The following is an 8,079-nucleotide window of genomic DNA, read 5'->3' on the forward strand; positions in this document are numbered from 1 at the left end:
GCAGGACACACTAACAGAGTCTATTCACTACAGGTAGGAACACACACACACCTGAGACAGAGACCTGTCTACACACCCTGAGAGACAGAGACCTGTCTACACACCTGCAGGGACACACTAACAGAGTCTATTCACTACAGTGTAGGGACACACACACACCCCTGGAGACAGAGACACTGTCTACACACTCTGCAGGACACACACACACCCTGAGACAGAGACCTGTCTACACACTCTGCAGGGGACACACACACACCCTGAGACAGAGACCTGTCTACACACTCTGCAGGACACACACACCCTGAGACAGAGACCTGTCCACACACTCTGCAGGGACACACTAACAGAGTCTATTCACTTCAGGTAGGAACACACACACACCCTGAGACAGAGACCTGTCTACACACTCTGCAGGGACACACACACCCTGAGACAGAGACCTGTCTACACACTCTGCAGGGACACCTGAGACACCCTGACAGACAGGTAGTGGTTACAACACACACACACACGCTTCTGAGACAGACAGGTAGGTTACAACACACACACACACCCTGAGACAGACAGGTAGTGGTTACAACACACACACACACCCTGAGACAGACAGGTGTCATAACACACACACACACCCTGAGACAGACAGGTAGTGGTTACAACACACACACACACACCCTGAGACAGACAGGTAGTGGTTACAACACACACACACACCCTGAGACAGACAGGTAGTGGTTACAACACACACACACACACCCTGAGACAGACAGGTAGTGGTTACAACACACACACACACACCCTGAGACAGACAGGTAGTGGTTACAACACACACACACACACCCTGAGGAGGACAGGTAGTGGCAACACACACACACACACCCTGAGACAGACAGGTAGTGGTTACAACACACACACACACCCTGGGAGACAGACAGGTAGTGGTTACAACACACACACACACACCCTGGAGACAGACAGGTAGTGGTTACACACACACACACACACACCCTGAGACAGACAGGTAGTGGTTACAACACACACACACACACCTCTGAGACAGACGGGCAGTGGTTACAACACACACACACACACCTGAGACAGACGGGAAAAGGCAACACACACACACACACTCCTGAGACAGACGGGTAGTGGTTACAACACACACACACACACCCTGAGACAGACGCAGTGGTTACAACACACACACACACACCCTGGAGACAGACAGGTAGGTTACAACACACACACACACCCTGAGACAGACAGGTAGTGGTTACAACACACACACACACCCTGAGACAGACAGGTAGTGGTTACAACACACACACAATCTGAGACAGACAGGTAGTGGTTACAACACACACACACTTGAGACAGAGACAGGTAGTGGTTACAACACACACACACACACCACACCCTGAGACAGACAGGTAGTGGTTACACACACACACACACACACCCTGAGACAGACAGGTAGTGGTTACAACACACACACACCCTGAGACAGACAGGTAGTGGTTACAACACACACACACTCCTGGAGACAGACAGGTAGTGGTTACAACACACACACACACCCTGAGACAGACGGGCAGTGGTTATGGCAACACACACACACACCTGAGACAGACGGGCAGTGGTTACAACACACACACACACCCTGAGACAGATGGGTAGTGGTTACAACACACACACCCTGAGACAGACAGGTAGTGGTTACAACACACACACACTCCTGAGACAGACAGGTAGTGGTTACAACACACACACCACTGAGACAGACAGGTAGTGGTACAAACACACACACACACCTTAGACAGACAGGTAGTGGTTACAACACACACACTTAGGACAGACAGTGGTTACAACACACACACTTGAGACAGACAGGTAGTGGTTACAACACACACCCTTAGACAGACAGGTAGTGGTTACAACACACACACCCTGGAGACAGACAGGTAGTGGTTACAACACACACACACACTTGAGACAGACAGGTAGTGGTTACAACACACACACACACACCCTGAGACAGACAGGTAGTGGTTACAACACACACACACAACCTGAGACAGACAGGTAGTGGTTACAACACACACACACACCCTGAGACAGACAGGTAGTGGTTACAACACACACACAATTCTGAGACAGACAGGTAGTGGTTACAACACACACACACACACCCTGAGATAGACAGGTAGTGGTTACAACACACACACACCCTGAGACAGACAGGTAGGTTACAACACACACACACACACCCTGAGACAGACAGGCAGTGGTTACAACACACAATACCCTGAGACAGACAGGTAGTGGTTACAACACACACACCCTGAGACAGACAGGTGGTTATAACACACACACACTTAGACAGACAGGTGTTACAACACACACACCCTTAGACAGACAGGTAGTGGTTACAACACACACACTTGAGACAGACAGGTAGTGGTTATAACACACACACCCTTAGACAGACAGGTAGTGGTTACAACACACACAATTCTGAGACAGACAGGTAGTGGTTATAAACACACACACACCCTGAGACAGACAGGTAGTGGTGCCATAACACACACACACACACCCTGAGACAGACAGGTAGTGGTTACAACACACACACACACCCTGAGACAGACAGGTAGTGGTTACAACACACACACACACTTGGAGACAGACAGGTAGGGTATATAACACACACACACACTCCTGAGACAGACAGGTAGTGGTTACAACACACACACTTGAGATAGACAGGTAGTGGTTACAACACACACACACACCCTGAGATAGACAGGTAGTGAGCCACAAGGCAAACACATTGCACGCTGCATCTGGAGATGACAGGTAGTGGTTATAACACACACACACCCTGAGACAGACAGGTAGTGGTTACAACACACACACACATTCTGAGACACAGGTAGTGGTTACAGACACACACACACACTTGAGACAGGCAGGTAGTGTTACAACACACACACACATTCTGAGACAGACAGGTAGTGGTTACAACACACACACACACCCTGAGACAGACAGGTAGTGGTTACAACACACACACCCTGAGACAGACAGGTAGTGGTTACAACATTGCACACACACACACCCTGGAGACAGACAGGTAGTGGTTACAACACACACACACACACCCTGAGACAGACAGGTAGTGGTTACAACACACACACACACACCCTGGAGACAGACAGGTAGTGGCTAAGTAACACACACACACACACCCTGGAGACAGACAGGCAGTGGTTACACACACACACACACCCCGAGACAGACAGGTAGTGGTTACACACACACACACACACCCTGAGACAGACGGGTAGTGGTTACAACACACACACACACACCCTGAGACAGACGGGTAGTGGTTACAACACACACACACACACTGAGACAGACGGGTAGTGGTTACAACACACACACACACACACTCCTGAGACAGACGGGTAGTGGTTACAACACACACACACACACCCTGACACAGACAGGTAGTGGTTACAACACACACACCCTGAGACAGACAGGTAGTGGTTACAACACACACACACCCTGAGACAGGACAGGCAGTGGTTACACACACACACACCCTCTGAGACAGACAGGTAGTGGCCAACACACACACACACCCTGAGACAGACAGGTAGTGGTTGCAACACACACACACAACCTGGAGATACAGACAGGTAGCGGTTACAACACACACACACACCCTGAGACAGACAGGTAGTGGTTACAACACACACACACCCTGAGACAGACAGGTAGTGGTTACAACACACACACACACCCTGAGACAGACAGGTAGTGGTTACAAATAATACCACACACACCCTGGGAGACAGGACAGGTAGTGGCTGGCACACACACACACACCCTGGGAGACAGACAGGCAGTGGTTGGGCAACACACACACACCCTGAGACAGACAGGTGTGGTTACAACACACACACCCTGAGACAGACAGGGTAGTGGTTACAACACACACACACCCTGAGACAGTGACAGGCAGTGGTTACAACACACACACCCCCTGAGACAGACAGGTAGTGGTTACAACACACACACCCTGAGACAGACAGGTAGTGGTTACAACACACACACACCCTGAGACAGACAGGGTAGTGGTTACAACACACACACACCCTGAGACAGACAGGTAGTGGTTACAACAGGTAAAGTGGTTACACACACACCCTGAGACAGACAGGTAGTGGTTACAACACACACACACACCCTGAGACAGACACAGGTAGTGGTTACAACACACACACACACCCTGAGACAGACAGGTAGTGGATTTTAACACACACCCTTAGACAGACAGGTAGTGGTTACAACACACACACACACCCTGAGACAGACAGGTAGTGGTTACAACACACACACACACACCCTGAGACAGACAGGTAGTGGTTACAACACACACACACCCTGAGACAGACAGGTAGTGGTTACAACACACACACACACCCTGGACAGACAGGTAGTGGTTACAACACACACACCCTGAGACAGACAGGCAGTGGTTACAACACACACACACCCTGAGACAGACAGGTAGTGGTTACAACACACACACACCCTTAGACAGACAGGTAGTGGTTGCACAACACACACACCCTTAGACAGACAGGTAGTGGTTGCAACACACACACCCTGAGACAGACGAATTAGTGGTTACAAACACACACACCCTTAGACAGACAGGTAGTGGTTACAACACACACACCCTGAGACAGACAGGTAGTGGTTACAACACACACACACACCCTGAGACAGACAGGTAGTGGTTACAACACACACTTCTGAGACAGACACAACACACACACACCCTGAGACAGACAGGTAGTGTTTACAACACACACACACACACCGGACAGACAGGTAGTGGTTACAACACACACACACACCCTGAGACAGACAGGCAGTGGTTACAACACACACCCTGGAGACAGACAGGTGGTGGTTACAACACACACACACACCCTGGGACAGACAGGTAGTGGTTACAACACACACACACTGAGACAGACACACACACACACACCCCTGAGACAGACAGGTAGTGGTTACAACACACACACACACCCTGAGACAGACAGGTAGTGGTTACAACACACACACACCCTGAGACAGACAGGTAGTGGTTGACAACACACACACACCCTGAGACAGACAGGTAGTGGTTGGCAACACATTACACACTTAGATAGACACATTACACCTGAGACAGACGGGTAGTGGTTGCAGTGGTTAACACACACACACCCTGAGACAGATGGGCAGTGGTTACAACACACACACACCCCTGAGACAGACGGGTAGTGGTTACAACACACACACACCCTGAGACAGACAGGTAGTGGTTACACACACACACACACCCTGAGACAGACGGGTGAGTGGTTACAACACACACACACACACCCCTGAGACAGACAGGTGAGTGGTTACAACACACACACACACCCTGAGACAGACAGGTGAGTAGTTAACACACACACACCCTGAGACAGACGGGTAGTGGTTACAACACACACACACACCCTGAGACAGACGGGTAGTGGTTACAACACACACACCCTGAGACAGACGGGTAGTGGTTACAACACACACACACACCCTGAGACAGACTGGTAGTGGTTACAACACACACACACACCCTGAGACAGACTGGTAGTGGTTACAACACACACACACACACCCTGAGACAGACAGGTAGTGGTTACAACACACACACACACACCCTGAGACAGACAGGTAGTGGTTACAACACACACACACACACCCTGAGACAGACAGGTAGTGGTTACAACACACACACACACACCCTGATACAGACAGGTAGTGGTTACAACACACACACACACACCCTGAGACAGACAGGTAGTGGTTACAACACACACACACACACCCTGAGACAGACAGGTAGTGGTTACAACACACACCCTGAGACAGACAGGTAGTGGTTACAACACACACACACACCCTGAGACTGACAGGTAGTGGTTACAACACACACACCCTGAGACAGACAGTCTCCTGAGATGATCTATTTTCTAACAGGGTTATTATAAAGATTATGACCCCCAGCTGTTGTCCTGACGTTAACTCCTCCTCCCTCCCCACCCCCTCTCCTCCTCCCTCATCCCCTCTCCTCCTCCCTCATCCCCTCTCCTCCTCCTCCCTTCCCACCCCCTCTCCCCACCCTCATCCTCCTCCTCCCTCTCCTCCCCACCCTCATCCTCCTCTCATCCTCCTCCTCCCTCTCCTCCCCACCCTCATCCTCCCTCTCCTCCCCACCCTCATCCTCCCTCTCCTCCCCACCCTCATCCTCCCTCTCCTCCCCACCCTCATCCTCCCTCTCCTCCCCACCCTCATCCTCCCTCCTCCTCCCCACCCTCCTCCTCCCTCTCCCTCCCCACCCTCATCCTCCTCTCCTCCTCATCCTCCTCCTCCCTCTCCTCCCCACCCTCATCCTCCCTGTCCTCCCTCCTCACCCTCATCCTCCCTGTCCTCCTTCCTCTCATCCTCATCCTCCTCTCCTCCCCACCCTCCTCCTCCCTCTCCTCCCCACCCTCATCCTCCCTCTCCTCCCCACCCTCATCCTCCCTCTCCTCCTCATCCTCCCTATCCTCCCACCCTCATCCTCCTCATCCTCCTCCTCCTCTCCTCCCCTATCCTCCCCACCCTCATCCTCCTCATCCTCCTCCTCCCCCTCCTCCCCACCCTCATCCTTTAAGAAGATGATCCTCCCCCTCCTCCTCCTTCCTCCTCCCCACCCCCAGTTTGACGGTGCCTACGTGGTCAGTGGATCTCTGGACAATTCTCCATCAGAGTATGGGACGTAGTGACGGGAGGGTGTGTCCACACGTTGACAGGGCCACCAATCACTGACCAGCGGTATGGAACTAAAGAACAACATCCTGTCTCTGGCAACGCTGACTTACTGTCAGGGTCTGGGATAACACGACAGGGACAGGCAGTGTCTCCACACACTACAAGGTGAGGTTATACACTCTGTCAGTCCTCTCTAGTCCATGTCTACAGGGGTGTGGTGTGTGTGTGTGTTTGTTTGTTTTAATGTCTAAGCCAGGGGTAACTAAGGTCAGTGCAAAATCAGAGGAGACGAGGGGGGAGGTGTTCCCTGGGAGGGTGGGCAGGAGGTGTTCTCTGGGAGAGGGCAGGAGGGGCCTGGGGAGAGGGCAGGAGGTGTTCTCTGGGAGGGGGTGGGAGGTGTCTCTGGGAGGAGGGCAGGAGGTGTTCTCTGGGAGGGGGCGGGAGGTGTCTCTGGGAGGGGCGGAGGTGCCTCTGGGGAGGGGCGGAGGTGTTCTCTGGAGGGGGGGGTGCCTGGGGAGGGGGCCGGAGTGCCTCTGGGAGGGGGACAGGTTCCCTTGGGAGGGGCAGGAGGTGTTCTCTGGGAGGAGGGCAGAGGTGTTCTCTGGGAGGGGCAGGAGGTGTTCTCTGGGGAGGGGGGCGGAGGTGTTCTCTGGGAGGGGGGCGGAGGTGTTCTCTGGGAGGGGGCGGGAGGTGTTCTCTCTGGGAGGGGGCGGAGGTGTTCTGGGGAGGGGGCGGGAGGTGTTCTCTGGGAGGGGCGGAGGTGTTCTTTGAGAGGGGGCAGGAGGTGTTCTCTGAGAGGGGGCAGGAGGTGTTCTCTGGAGGGGCGGAGGGTGTTCTCTGGAGGGGGCGGGAGGTGCTCTGGGAGGGGGCGGAAGGTGTTCTTTTGGGAGGGGGCGGGGGGGTGTTCTCCGTTTGTATCAGGTGAAGCCTCACAAGACAAGTCCCGAAGGTCCCGGTACCAGTTTAAAATGACTATCAAAATGTTTTTAATCGCTTCCTGATCTTGCTATTTCTCTCGGATATAGTAGACACTTCAAAACAAACTTCCTTTAGCTTGGGCTTTGTTCCATGTAGTGAATCTGTTATTTAATGTGTTTCTCTTGGCTAATAGCAGTAATGACAAATTCAATGTTTCAACCAAATATTTTTTTACGTACCTTTTTAAGGGGTCTTAAAAATTCCAAATCAAATGGTCAAATCATCAATGATTATTTATCT

General features: G+C 52.2%; 1 pseudogene; it reads left to right on the forward strand.

Moving 5' to 3' along the window:
- Positions 1–6,989, forward strand: part of LOC135566848 (F-box/WD repeat-containing protein 7-like) — a 23,526-nt pseudogene extending 16,537 nt beyond the window's left edge.
- The last annotated feature ends 1,090 nt before the right edge of the window (positions 6,990–8,079 follow it).

This window comes from Oncorhynchus nerka, unplaced genomic scaffold (genome assembly GCF_034236695.1).
Source record: "Oncorhynchus nerka isolate Pitt River unplaced genomic scaffold, Oner_Uvic_2.0 unplaced_scaffold_3105, whole genome shotgun sequence".
NCBI lineage: Eukaryota > Metazoa > Chordata > Actinopteri > Salmoniformes > Salmonidae > Oncorhynchus > Oncorhynchus nerka.